Below are 15,533 nucleotides of genomic sequence, written 5' to 3' on the forward strand. Positions count from 1 at the left end.
ATAGAGAATCGTTTCCCCATTTCTTGTTTTCGTCAGCTTTGTCAAAGACCTTATGGTCATAAGCGTGCAGCCTTGCTTCTGAACTCTCTATTCTGTTCCCTGGGTCTATGTGCCTGCTTTTGTACCAGTACCACGCTGTTTTGGTTACTGTAGCCCTGTAGTATAGGTTGAAGTTGGGTAACGTGATGCCTCCAGCTTTGTTCTTTTTGCTTAGGATTGCTTTCGCTATTTGGGCTCTTTTTTTGTTCTGTATGAATTTTAAAATCATTTTTTCTAATTCTGTGAATAATGTCGTTGGCAGTTTGATAGGAACAGCATTGAATCTGTAAATTGCTTTGGGGAGTATGTCCATTTTAATGATATTGAATCTTCCTATCCATGAGCATGGGATGTTTTCCATTTGTTTGTGTCTTCTTCGATTTCTTTGAGCCATGTTTTGTAATTCTCATTGTACAGATCATTCACCTCCTTGGATAGCTGTATTCCTATGTATTTTATTCATTTTGTGGCAATTGTGAATGGGATTGCCTTCCTCAATTTGGCTCTCAGCTTGGCTGTTGGTGGTGTATAGGAATGCCAGTATTTTTATACATTGATTTTGTATCCTGAAACTTTGCTGAAGTTGTTTGTTTATCAGCTGAAGGAGCTTTTGGGCCAAGACTATGGGGCTTTCTGCATATAGAATCATGTTATCTACAAACAGAGATAGTTTAACTTCCTCTTTTCCTACTTGGATGCCCTTTATTTCTTTCTCTTGCCTGATTGCTCTGGCTGGGACTTTCAATACTATGTTGAATAGAAGTGGTAAGAGAGAGGAATCCTTGTCTTGTGCCGGTTTTCAAGGGGAATACTTCCAGCTTTTGCCCATTAGGTATAATGTCAGCTGTGGGTTTGTCACAGATGGCTTTTATTATTTTGAGGTATTTCCTTCAATACGTAGTTCATTGAGAGTTTTTAACATGAATGGATGTTGAATGTTATCAAAAGCCTTTTCTACATCTATTGAGATAATCATGTGTTTTTTTAGTTTAGTTCTGTTTATGTGCTAAATCACATTTATTGATTTGTGTATGTTGAACCAAATTTTCCTCCTGAGGATGAAGCCTACTAGATCATAATGGATTAGCTTTTTGATGTGCTGCTGGATTTGGCTTGCAAGTATTTTGTTGAGGATTTTTGAATCAATGTTCATCAAGGATATTGGCCTGAAATTTTCTTATTTATGTGTTTCTCTGCCAGGTTTTGGTATCAGGATCATGCTGGCCACATAGAATGAACTGGGGAGGAGTCCCTCCTTTTCAATTTTTTGGAATAGTTTTAGTAGGAGTGGTACCAGCTTTTCTTTATACATCTGGTAGAATTTGGCTGCAAATTCATCTTGTCCTGGGCTTTTTTTCGTTGGTAGGCTATTTATTCCTGATTCAATGTAGGAGCTTGCTATTGATCTGTTCAGGGGATCAATTTCTTCCTGGTTCAGTCTTGGGAGGGTGTATATGTTCAGGAGTTTATCCATCTCTTCTAGGTTTTCTAGTTTGTGTGCATGTAAGTGTTCATAGTAGTTTCTGATGATTATTTCTATTTCTGTGGGGTCAATGGTACCATCCTCTTCATCATTTCTTTTTTTTTTTTTAATTTGAGACGGAGTCTCACTCTGTTGCCCAGGCTGGAGTGCAGTAGCACTGTGTCAGCTCACTGCAACGTCCGTCTCCTGGGTTCAAGCAATTCTCCTGCCTCAGCCTCCTGATTAGCTGGGATTACAGGTGCCCACCACCACACCCAGCTGGTTTTTAAATTTTTAGTAGAGATGGGGTTTCACCATTTTGGCCAGGCTGGTCTCGAACTCCTGACCTCAGGTGATCCATCCACCTCAGCCTCCCAAAGTGCTGGGATTACAGGCGTGAGCCACCGTGCCCAGGCTTTTTTGTTTTTTTGAGATGGAGTCTCGCTCTGTTGCCCAGGCTGGAGTGCAATGGCGCGATTTTGGCTCACTGCAACCTCTGCCTCCCAGGTTCAAGCAATTCTCTGCCTCAGCCTCCCAAGTAGCTGGGATTACAGGTGCCCACCACCACACCTGGCTAATTTTTTTTGTAGTTTTAGTAGAGATGGGGTTTCACCATCTTGGCCAGGCTGGTCTTGAACTCCTAATCTTGTGATCCACCCGCCTCGGCCTCCCAAAGTGTTAGGATTACAGGCCTGAGCCATCACACCCAGCCCCCTTCATCATTTCTAATTGTGTTTATTTGGATCTTCTCTCTTATCTTCTTTTTAAAAATTATTTAAAAACAGGAAAGTTCAAAGGCCTGCTAGATTTTCTCGGACTCCAGCTGGTTATACATTATAGCTCATTTTTGTGCACATTTTAAACTGATAGACAAATTACGGCAAGAAAATTCGGAGTTCAAATGGTTAACCTGCAACTACAGAGTTAAGTAGAGTCTTTTAAATTTCTCTATTTCTCTCTTTTGTGTCTCCTTTGGGTTTTTGTTTGTTTGTGTGTTTGTGTGTTTGTTCTGAGATGGGGTCTTCCTCTGGTGCCCAGGCTGGAGTGCAGTGTCACAGTCTCAGCTCACTACACCCTTGACTTCCTGGGCTCAAGTGATCTTCCTACCTCAGCCTCCCGAGTAGCTGGGACTACAGGCATGTGCCACCACACGTGGCTAATTTTTGCTTTTTTTTTTTTTGTAGTGGTTTCGCCCTGTTGCCCAGGCTGGCCTCAAATTCCTGAGCTCAAGCAATCTACCTGCCTTAGCCTCCCAAAGTCCTAGGATTACAGGCATAAGCCACTGTGCCTGGCTGTTTTCCTAGCTACTTTGAATCTGCTGTTATTAAGCTACTGCTGTTGAGATAAAACTCACTAATTCAAGGATACCTGGAAATTTTGTTTTTCTTATACAGTTCAGCCAGCTCTAGCTAAAATGTAAACATTTGAAACTCATTTGAAGCTGAAGGAAAAAAAGGTAAGAGAGGTTTTAAAAATAAACTGCCAGAAAGAATACATAAAAAATACAAAAAAGATAAAATAAATAATAAATACAAAATACAAAAAAAAAAATAAACTGCCACAAAAATGGCTTTACCCAAAATTTTGGCCTACAGCCTTCATTGAATTACCAGTTGAGGCAAACAAAGTTTAACCATGTGAACAGGTTCCAATTTTGTCAGAAATAATTTGGATCTAGCCATCTTTTGTAAACTGGTTAGTTTTTCTTTCTATCTTATGGCTAGATTTCCAAGGTAAAAGCTATAGGATCTTTATACGTGTGTGTATGTATATGTTTAGGTGTGTTTGTATCTTGTACATGTATTATGATATATGTTGTGTCTACATGGTACCAAAATGGATTATAAATAAAAGAGCACTGATAAATTAAGTAAATAAGTCCAAGTATTTTTCAAGTTCATATGACTTAAGTAAATTTTTTTTTTTTTTCTTGAGACGGAGTCTCGCTGTGTCCCCCAGGTTGGAGTGCAGTGGCGCGATCTCAGCTCACTGCAAGCTCCGCCTCCTGGGTTCACGCCATTCTCCTCCCTCAGCCTCCGGAGTAGCTGGGACTACAGGCGCCTGTCACCACGCCCGGCTAATTTTTTTTATTTTTAGTAGAAACGGGGTTTCACCGTGTTAGCCAAGATGGTCTCGATCTCCTGACCTCGTGATCCGCCCGTCTCGGCCTCCCAAAGTGCTGGGATTACAGGAGTGAGCCACCGCGCCTGGCCGACTTAAGTAAATCTTTAATAAATAAGCTGGTTTTAAAATTATTGGTAAGATAAAAATGTCTTCGGAATTGTCAACATACATTTTTGTCTGAGTTTATTGACCAAACAGTTTTCTATTTGTCTCTGCTAGATATGTTAAAATGTCAGGGTTTGACACAAAGATTATAAGAGTATAAACCAAGTCAAAACGAGAATAATCTTTGTGTGTGTGTGTGTGTGTGTGTATGTGTGTGTGTTTTGATATATAAGACTAATTTAGGATTGTTGGTTCAATGAAAACAGCTGAATCTTCTGAGTTATTAGCAACTTGCTCATGTGTTTCACTTTAAGGTTTTTACTTAGGTGAATACGTGATGTTCACAGACTTTAAAAATGGTTAATAGGAAAATAACTTTAAATAAGGACTAGCTTTTTGTGATAGCTCAGTTTTTAGAGATAATCTAGATAAACTGTTAAAAATGAAAAAATTGAGTACATGTAAATGTAACAAGTGCTTGTAGGTGAACTTTCTATGTAATTTAAAATCTCAAAATTATTTTAAATTAAATAACAAATGCTCATTGGATGTCTGGTCCACTACCAACTAAGGAAGTTTTGTGGTATAGGGCAACATGTTTCTGAAAATTGTGGCATTGTTTCATCTATAAAATGCTATCATCTGATAAACAGTTCAGGATTTCTTGCTTCCTAGATTTTCATTAAAATTTAAGGTTAGTAAAAATAAAAATTCTAGTTAATATATAATTTTGTAAGTTATGTTCTAATGGAGAAAAAATTATATGTAATTTAGAGCTTATTTAAAAGTTATTTATGAAGAAGGTAGAAAGGAACCATTACGAGAGAAAAGTATAAGAAAACTTATGAATTTAAAAAAATTTTGTTTTTGGCTGGACATGGTGGATCACACCTGTAATCTCAGCACTTTGGGAGACCAAGGTGGGTAGATCACTTGAGGCCAGAAGTTGAAGACAAGCCTGGCCAAAATGGTGAAACGCTGTCTCTACTAAAAATACAAAAATTAGCCGGGTGTGGTGGCGCTGTACTCCCAGCTACTCAGGAGGATAAGGCACGAGAATCACTTGAACCTGGGAGGTGGAGGTTTCAGCGAGCCAAGACTGCACCACTGCACTCCAGCCTGGGTGACAGAGCAAGACTCTATTAAAAAAAAAAAAAAAAAAAAAAAGCCGGTCGCGGTGGCTCACGCCTGTAATCCCAGCACTTTGGGAGGCTGAGGCGGGTGGATTACGAGGTCAGGAGATCGAGACCATCCTGGCTAAAATGGTGAAACCCCCTTTTTACTAAAAATACAAAAAAATTAGCCGGGCGTGGTGGCAGGTGCCTATAGTCCCAGCTACTTGGGAGGCTGAGGCAGGAGAATGGCATGAACCCAGGAGCAGAGCTTGCAGTGAGCCGACATCACGCCACTGCACTCCAGGCTGGGCAACAGAGCAAGACTCCATCTCAAAAAAAATTTTTTTTTTGGTAGAAAAGGTTATAAAGAAAAAAAAATCGTATATAAAAAAGGATCCTGTATGGTAAATATTTGTCTTAAAGTAATATGATTATTTAAAAAAGAAAAAAATGTAGGACAAATCAGAGTGTCCAAGCAAGTCATGGGTGTTGTGTATAAGTTGTGATAGGGTTTGTGAAGGGGGATTTACAAAAGGAATTTTGTATGTAATTAAGTTGACTACAATTTAAAAAGAATTATTCATAATAGTCCTTCTAATATTGGTCCCCTATATTAAAATAAGATTTTCTTAAGGTGTTAATTTGAGCTTAGTGAATTTTTTTTTTTTTTTTGAGATGGAGTTTTGCTCTTGTTACCCAGGCTGGAGTGCAATGGCGCCATCTCGGCTCACTGCAATCTCTGCCTGCCAGGTTCAAGCGATTCTCCTGCCTCAGCCTCTTGAGTAGCTAGAATTACAGGCACCTGCCATCAAGCCCAGCTAATTTTTTTTTTTTTTTGAGACGGAGTCTCGCTCTGTCGCCCAGGCTGGAGTGCAGTGGCGCGACCTCGGCTCACTGCATGCTCCGCCTCCCGGCTTCATGCCATTCTCCTGCCTCAGCCTCCTGAGTAGGTGGGACTACAGGTGCCTGCCACCGTGCCCGGCTAATTTTTTGTATTTTTAGTAGAGACGGGGTTTCAACGTGTTAGCCAGGATGGTCTCGATCTCCTGACCTCGTGATCCGCCCGTCTCGGCCTCCCAAAGTGCTGGGATTACAGGCGTGAGCCACCGCGCCTGGCAAGCCCAGCTAATTTTTTGTATTTTTAGTAGAGACGGGGATTTCACTATCTTGGCCAGGCTGGTCTCGAACTCCTGACCTCAGGTGATGCACTCGCCTCGGCCTCCCAAAGTGCTGGGATTACAGGCATGAGCCACCACGCCCAGCCAATCTTAGTGAAATTATAAGACATTTTGATTTTTAATTCTGAAACCTGTTTCTTTTGAAAACTTCTCAGATTCATATCTTAGAAGTTCAGCTTTTGTTGTGTCTCACTGCTTTCAGCTTATTCTCCTCTTGAGAAGGCCTGAAATGAGAAATCTCTCCTTCTGCTTTTTCATCAGCTTCTGTAACTTTTTTCCTCTGGTTCTAACTGTTGTTGTGGCATGATGCTGAAAAGTGGTATCTTGAAGGTCTAAAAAAGCAATGCTTTCCTCCAATATAACTTGATTCTGTACTTTTGACTTTTCTTGATATGTCTAAATTTTTTAATGTAATTAGGAAACTTCTCATGCAATTACTAAGAGTCATGTATTCCCTTGCCATGCTATACTCATAACTTTGAAAACACTCTTCATGTGTCTGGTTAAGTTCAGGTACTCTATTCTTCAGGTTTGATTTCTAGGTTATCTAAATGGGCTTCTCATAAGGAGAAGCAATCACACTGCAGATGTTTTTTCTTTGCCTTTTTGGCAAATGGCTTAAGAAACAAGATTTTGCATTTTATTAAGATAATTCCTGGCCTGGCATGGTGGCTCATGCCTGTAATCCCAGCACTTTGGGAGGTCAGTGTGGGCAGATCACTTGAGGTCAGGAGTTTGAGACCAGCCTGGACAACATGGCGAAACCCTGTCTCTACTAATGATATAAAAATTAGCCAGGTGTGGTAGCGCATACTTGTAGCTACTCGGGAGGCTGAGGCAGGAGAATCCTTTGAACCTGGGAGGTGGAGGTTGCAGTGAGCCAGGATAGTGCCACTGCACTCCAGCCTGAGCGACAGAGCAAGACTCTGCCTCAAAAAAATAAAAATAAAATAAAAAAGATAATTCCTATATTGTCTGTATTAATTTTTTTGCTTCCTTAGGAAACTTGAGCTTTAAAAGAGTTAAGGCCAATCACAGTGGTTCATGCCTGTAATTCCAACACTTTGGGAGGCCAAGGCAGGCAGATCACTTGAGCTCAGGAGTTTGAGACTAGCCTGGGCAACATGGTGAAACCCTGTCTCTACAAAAAAATATTAAAAAATAGCTGGGTGTGGTGGTGTATGCCTGTGGTCCCAGCTACTCAGTGGAGCCTGAGGTGGGAGGATTGCTTGAGACTGGGGGGCAGAAATTGCAGTGAGCCGAGATTGTGCGACTGCATACCAGCCTGGGCAAGAGTGAGACTCTATCTCAAAAAAAAAAAATAAATAAAATGGTTAAAATTTGTATCTTCATGTCACTTTCTGTATTGCTCTTGAAGTATTTTGACTGTCACTCTTGATTAAATGAATAACTATTCTGTTTTTATCAAATATTTTGAGGCTTTTTACATCTTTGACAAATGTCCTCAAAATCAAATAAACACTGCTAATTCTTTCAACATGTAAAACTTTTACATAAGTCAATTTTGTAAACTTGCCTTTTGGTTTTTGGTTTTTGGCTCTTATGTTACTTAAAAGGGTTTTAAGGGTTAAGTGTCTACCCACTTCCATTGCCACCTGGCTTAGAATGATTAATTGGCTATAAGTTTTTTTACTCTAAGTCCCTTGGCCATAGGGATCCCACCAAGGGACATGATGGACCTGGGTCAGGTAGCCACACCATCCTGGCAACAATATGGGACAAAATAAAAGTTTAGCCATTGATGCTGCCTCTGGCATATCTTGATCAAAAAACAGAAATTTAAACTAACAAATAAAGTCCTAAGCACCCCACCAATCGAATGGATCCCCCTTGACCAGGTGAACCCCCAAGAAAAAAAAACTTAAAAAAAAACATAGTTCCCAGCCATGAGAGGATAGAAGGCCAGACACACCTCATTATACCCCTTTCCTTTTATGGTTTAGACACAGCAACTGACCAGAGTTAACATTAAAACATAATAAACTCTTTGTGGCAATAAGATACCAAAGTATAAATAGGACCTAAGGCCACGCCAGGCAAGAGTTAAGTCTCCACTCCAAGGAAAACACGGGTCATATGTTACATATATGTTTGTTCAATATGCATGTGTCAGGACCACCTTCATAAATATTTATAGTTCCTGTGTAACCTGATAAATATGTATATTTAGCCAACCTGTCATCATATCCCCACAGGGGCACTGGCTACAATTGACAGTGAGGAACAGGTTTATTAACTTAAGGATATGGGGGCCACATATTCTATAGCTAATACCTGTCTATGCCCTGATTCACAGAAGACTATGATGGTTATGAAAATGTCAGGGAAAACTATGACTTGCTCCTTCCTTCAACCTTTAGATTGTCATTTTGGAGACCATGATCAATGGGAAAAACTAAAAAAAAATGAACCAAACTTGAAATAAATAATTTAGCAATTGCCAAATATGTTAAGACTGTAGGCACTATACTAAGTTCTATTCATGAGTTTGCTTCTAGCAGGATCACTTATCCCACAAACATGGCCCTCCATCCTTCTCAACTGGGAGATCAGGTCCTCCTAAAAACCTGAAAGGAACAAGGACCTGAATGTCAGCTTGCTACCAGGTCAAATGGTTTCGTTTCACAGTTGCTCCACATGAACCCTGTTCAACAGGGAGTAGCCAGATGAGAGACAACATCCCATTGTCCCTAATTCCACAAGATTGTGGAATGAGCCTTTGACAGCGGGGAATTGTAACAGTGAAATAGCAAAGCACTAACATAACTAACTCAATTTTTGTTTAAGTGGCCTTTCCCCATTGCAGCTAATTTTAGAGCACTGAAATAATATTCAAAAACAGTAATCATGTAATTTTTACAACTAAGTCTGGGATTAAAGGGTAAGTACCTAAACAACTAACTATGTTTTGTTAAAGACGTACAGGAGCATTGTGAACTGACCAAAGACAAAGAAGTTTCCAACCTCCTCTGACCCTTGCTGGTGCCCAGATATCTGCAGTCCTTGGTCACCTCTTGATCCCAACCCCCTCCTCTTCGCTTTATTCCCCTCCCATAAAAACTCTCCAGACAACCTGAACATTTTTTTTTTTTTGAGATGGAGTCTCGCTGTGTCGCCCAGGCTGGAGTGCAGTGGCGTGATCTCGGCTCACTGCAAGCTCTGCCTCCCGGGTTCACACCATTCTCCTGCCTCAGCCTCCCAAGTAGCTAGGACTACAGGCGCCCACCACCACACCTGGCTAATTTTTTTTTGCATTTTTTAGTAGAGATGAGGTTTCACCATGTTAGCCAGGGTGGTCTTGATCTCCTGACCTCATGATCTGCCCGCCTCGGCCTCCCAAAGTGCTGGGATTACAGGCGTGAGCCACCAGGCCCGGCCCAACCTGAAAATTTAAGATGGTGCTTTAGCACACTAGTTCACCATCTTGTCAGTTTTGCTGGTTTTCTGAATGAACCTGGTTTCCTCCGATCAACCCTTGTCTCGTGTCTGGCTTTCTAGCAGCAAGCAGTCGAACCTGGGTTCAGTTACACTTATGCCAAAAGTAGAATAGAGAAGGAAATAGAAAATAGTGGATCAATCAAGGAAGTACAATATTCAGCCAATATAAATCGCAGAAAAAGCAGAGAAAACAAAGGTAAGGAAACTAGCAAAAAATTACACAAGAGTATTTCCTAGAATTGGAGGGCACAGATCTCTAGATTAAAAGGAGGCATTGGATGCCATGAGCAATAAATGAAAACTTATCCTAAGCCTCAGAATCATAATTTTTTTTTTTTTTTTGAGTCAGGGTCTGACTCTGTCACCCAGGCTTGAATGTAATGGTGCAATCTTGGCTCACTGCAACCTCCACCTCCCAGGCTCAGTTGACCCTTCTGCCTCAGCCTCCCGAGGAGCTAGGACCACAGGCAGGCACCATCACGCCTGGCTAATTTTATTTTTGTATTTTTGGTGGAGATGTTGTTTCACTATGTTGCCCAGGCTGATCTTGAACTTCGAGCTCAAGAGATCTGCCTGCCTCGGCCTCCCAAAGTGCTGGGATTACAGGCATGAGCCATCGCACCCAGCTATTTTTTTTGTTTTTGAGACACTGTCTTGCTCTCTTGCTCAGGCTGGAGTGTAGTGACCCAATCACAATTCACTGCAGCCTCAACCTCCCAGGCTCAAGTGATCCTCCCACCTCAGCCTCCAGAGTAGTATGGAGTGTACCAACGAGCTAATTTTTAAAAAAATTTTTTGTAAAGACAAGGTCTCACTATGTTGCCTAGGCTGGTCTCAAACTCATGGGCTCAAGCCTCCTAAAGTGTTGGAATTAGAAGCATGAGGCACTGTGCCTGGACAGAATCATGAATTTGAGATCACCAGGGATGAAAAGATTTGAAAGGTTCCAGTGGGAAATAAAAGGTCATGTGCAAAGTTACAAAATCAGAATTATTGTTAGAATTCTTGATTGCAATCAAATGCTAGAAGACATTAGAAGAATATCTACAAAATGTCAAGGGAAATTATTATTAACCTAGAACACGATACACAGCTGTATTATAAATCTAATGTGGGGTAAAGAAGACATTCAGGGATATGCTAGGACTGTGGGTTTGATCGGATCTTCTTCAGCTCCTTTGCATCTGGGTGAATCTGCCTTGGTCAGCTAAGGAGTAGGACCAGTTTCCCAAGCTACTCTCAATTTATTGTCTCTGATATAAGCACTTTAATCAGTTTATAATTATTTAATGCTAGGAACTGTAGAAAAATGAACAGGTAAAATTAGTAAATAGTGAGACATTATAAAGTTTTCAAGAAACAATAAGATATTAGCATTAGGTGTTATATGATATTTATATGACTTTACAATTGAAAGACTTTTTATTTATTTATGTATTTATTTTTTGAGACAAGGTCTTGCTTTGTCGCCCAGGCTGGAGTGCGGTGGCCCAATCTTGGCTCACTCACTGCAACCTCTGCCTCCCAGGTTCAAGTGATTCTCCTGCCTCAGCCTGCCAAGTAGCTGGGATCACAGGCTTATGCCACCATGGCCGGCTAATTTTTGTATTTTTAGTAGAGATGGGATTTCGCCATGTTGGCCAGGTTGGTCTCCATCTCCTGACCTCAGGTGATCCAACCACCTTAGCCTCCCAAAGTGCTGGGATTATAGGCATGAGCCACCACGCCCAGCCTGAAAGACTTTTTAAATATGCTTATATGAAAGGAAAGATCATATGGAAGGCACATGAAGGCCTAGAAACTGGCGCAAGATAGGGCCTTTGGTGGACAGAACCTAAAGTGATTCTCAAGGCTTGCTCACTTCTGGTATTTACTCCTTTGTAGAATCTTCTCCTGATGAGTTAATAAAACCCATGACTTGTTTCTAACCAATAGAGGTGATGAGGTGTCCCTCTTGTGAAGATGTTTTATTATGTAAGGCTTCCTTTTATAGCAGGCACACTCTAGAGGTCTCTTTGCTGGCTTGACAGAGTGAGGGCCATGCGGAGGAAGCTGATGTGGCGAGGAACTACAGGTAGCTTCTAGGAACGGCAGGCGGCTTCTGGAGCTATGGTTGCCTTATTGTCTCCTGCCCATAAAGGGTTTCAGTCTTACAGATGCATCGGAATGAATTCTGCTAATAATTCGAGAGGGATTTCACAGTGGAGTTTTCTATAGTAAAGCGTCCAGATGAAAACACCTTGACTCCAACCCTGGCCAACACCTTGATTCCGACCCTGTCAAAGCTTAAGTAGAGGATTCTGCTAAGCTGTGCCTGGACTCTGACTGATAGAAACTGTGGGTTGTGTGTTGTTTGAAGCTGCTAATTTGTGGTATTTTGTTATGAAGCAATAGAAAACTAGTATAGTGTTCGACACATGCTAACTCGCATTGCCTAGAAAGACGAATACCGTATGATCTTACTTATATGTGGAATCTAAAAAAGTCATACTCCTAGAGCCTGTAAACCTAGAGACTCCAGAGGCTGAGGTGGGCAGATAACGTAAGCCTAGGAGCTTGAGGCTGCAGTGAGCTGCAGTGAGCTATGATTGCGCCACTGCACTCCAGCCTGGGCAACAGAGTGAGACCCTGTCTCTAAAAAAGAATTAGAAAGTCTTTTTTGTTCCATGGTCTGGATGTGCCACGGTTTATTTATCCATTCACCTACTTAAGAACATCTTGGTTGCTTCCAAGTTTTGGCAATTACGAACAAAACTGCTTACAAACACCTCTGTGCAGGTTTTTGTGTGGACATGAGTTTCCAACTCTGTTGGGTAAATAGTAAGGAGCATGATTGCTGGATGATATGGTAAGAATATGTTTAGTTTTGTAAGAAACTGCCACTGTCCTCCAAAGTGGCTATACCATTTTGCATTCCCACCAGCAATGAACAAGAGTTCCTGTTGTTCCACATCCTCACCAGCAGGATGTTTTGTGGTGTTAGTGTTTGAGATTTGGGGCATACTAATGGGTGTGTAGTGACATCTCACTGTTGCTTTCATTTGTAATCCTCTAATAACCTATGATGTCAAACATCATTTCATGTGCTTTCTTGCCATCTGCATATCTTCTTTGGTGAAGTGTCTTAGTCTTTTGCCCATTTTAAATTGACTTGTTTGTTTTCTTGTTGTCGAGTTGTAAGAGGTCTTTGTTTATTTTTGGACACATTTTATCATACATGTCTTTTGCAAATATCTTCTCCCAGTCTGTAGCTTGTCTTCTCATTCTCTTGATAAAAGTAATTTTAAGGAGTACAAATATTAACATTTATGTCTAGCTCATTTGGATCCACAAAAATGTAAGGTGGTCTAAATGTTTAACATTAAGTAATACTGAATAATAATCAATGTTCACTTGTGTGTATGATACTTCGTATTACTTCTTTTAAGCTGGAAGTCTTGCTATATTACTCTTATAATTTAGTATAACATTACTATTGATTTTTTCAATTATGTATAGACATAGCTCAAAAAAATAACTTTAGTATTAAAGAGTAATATATTTGCCTCAAACAATATATTAAATATTTAAATTTTGTTAAAGAAAATACCACTTTCACAACTGTAACTAAATTGTCTAAATAGAATGCTAGCCCCATTGGGTGAAAGATATACATTGACATCATGCTATAAATATTGTTTTGAAAACACTCAATGTGTTGTTCAAATTTAATTAATATAATATCATATTTCATTATATGCCATTATATGAGGAAGAATGCTTAAATGAAACAAGCAATAAATATTCCCTTGGTATAAAGTTTATTTGCATGTGTAAAAAGTGTATATAACAGGAAACCTCTTAAAATAAAAACGTAATAATGTTTTAGGCAAAATATGAATTTAAAAAATTGGTTGCTTTTTCAGATCACGAAAATACTGATAGATGTGTACTGAATTACCTTAAACTGTTGAGGTGTTAGAGAAACATTTTTCAAAAAATGAAAAAAGTTGGAAGTTGGAGGAGACACACGATATAGAAGAATGAAGGTACTGATATATGTCACACATGTTTTAAAATGACCACACAGGCAGAATCTACAAAAGAATCAAATTCTTTAAAAATACAGAAGTGCTAGAGATTCCCCTAATAGTGTTAATGGCATACATAACATTCCAAATCAAATAACTAATAAAAATTTAATTCACATTCAATTAAAACAAAAACAATATGAGTAATGTGAAATTGAGTTTTTGTTAAGCACTGACAAATCTTTTAGCATTAAAAAGTCTTTTGTACATCTAGGAAGAGTATACACACATAAATTATCTGAGAAGTAGAAAAATATGGATTAGAATTTTAGAGGCAAACTTGAAACCTAAGACATGGAGGATACTGTTGCTCTGCAGGTTTTAATTGTTCTGAGAGTTTTCTCTATGTATTCGTTCAGAGGGCATTAAAAGATGCAAAACCTGGGGCCGGGCACAGTGGCTCACGCCTGTAATCCCAGCCCTTTAGGAGGCTGAGGCGGGCGGATCACCTGAGGTCAGGAGTATGAGACCAGCATGGCCAAAATGGCAAAACCCCGTCTCCACTAAAAATACAAAAATTTGCAAGGTGTGGTGGCAGGTGCCTGTAATGCAGCTACTCGGAAGGCTGAGGCAGGAGAGTCGCTTGAACCCGGGAGGCGGAGGTTGCAGTGAGCCATGATCACTCCACTGCACTCCAGCCTGGGCGACAAAGCAAGACTCCCTCTGGGAAAAAAAAAAAAAAAAAAAAGATGCAAAACTTTGACACAGCCGGCCGGCGTGGTGGCTCATGCCTGTAATCCCAGCACTTTGGGAGGCCGAGGTGGGTGGATCGCTTGAGCTCAGGAGTTGGAGACCAGCCTAGGCAACATGGTGAAACCCTGTCTCTACAAAAAACACAAAAAAATTAGCCAGGTGTATTGAGGTGCACCTGTGGTCCCAGCTACTTAGGAGGCTGAGGTGGGAGGATCGCTTGAGCCCCCAAGTTCAGGCTACAGTGAGTTGTGATTGCGCCACTGCACTCCAGCCTGGGTAGCAGAGCAAGACCTTGTCTCAAAAAATTAAAAATAAAAATACTTTGACATAGTCAAAGTTTGTGCTCTCTTTAACTTTTTTTCATTATCAAAAGAGAATATTCTATATAGAATTGTCTGTCCTACCGAAGGTATAACCTTGTAGATGTGTATTTGTCTTTTCAATCCAATTCTCCTTTTATATCCATATTTTACTCATTTCTTAATTGTAATAAAGTGGAAAACTGATCTAATTATATATAAAACCTTGTGTCAAAATAGATTTAATAATTAACACTAATCAATTGCCAGGAGACAAAACACAAACAAAACAGATAAACCAAATGAAACAACAAATCTACCACCAAACTTACAACAGGAATAGAAAATGGTGAAAGCAACAGAAATATGTGTGACTGATACAATGTTGAGATACTTTCAATCATTATAAGCATTTGTCAATAACAGTTCTATCATATTTTCCTTTTTATATTTAAAGTATCATGATCTCCACATTGGATGCTCTATAAATATCACAATCTTAATGATGAATTCTAGACTGATTCAAGTTAGAGCAATTGCTTTACACAAAATGATAGCAGTAGACAAATTTAGGCAGCTGCTTGGGTGGGGCGGGGTTGTCACAGGTTCTGAAGCTTGCTTGCAGTTAGAATTTTGGGAGTCAATATAAGTAAATGAATTCATGAAATATTTCAAATTATGATTCAGTGCAAGATACATACATATCTTATAATTCTATTCATCATAAACATTTTTCATATGTATGTGAGAATACATCTAAATATATGTAACATGTACATATATAAATGTATGTATGTATGAGAAATGCTTGTAAATTTCTGTCCCAAACTTAGAATTACGTACAAGATCCCTGAATTTCATAATTTGAGGCAGTGTAATTTTACAGGCATGACATAGGACTAGAAAAGTGTGCTCACTCATTCTAAACCCAGTTGTCACCAACCTGCTAGATTTTGGGCAAGTTGTTCTTCCATGCCTTAGTGTGATTA

The 15,533-nt window shown here is 39.8% G+C and overlaps 1 long non-coding RNA gene across 1 annotated transcript in view; it reads left to right on the forward strand.

Moving 5' to 3' along the window:
• LOC134736873 (uncharacterized) overlaps positions 1 to 15,533 on the forward strand; it is a 54,843-nt gene that overhangs the window by 20,679 nt on the left and 18,631 nt on the right. The window lies entirely within an intron of this gene.

The sequence above is a fragment of the Symphalangus syndactylus genome, chromosome 6, assembly GCF_028878055.3.
Source record: "Symphalangus syndactylus isolate Jambi chromosome 6, NHGRI_mSymSyn1-v2.1_pri, whole genome shotgun sequence".
NCBI lineage: Eukaryota > Metazoa > Chordata > Mammalia > Primates > Hylobatidae > Symphalangus > Symphalangus syndactylus.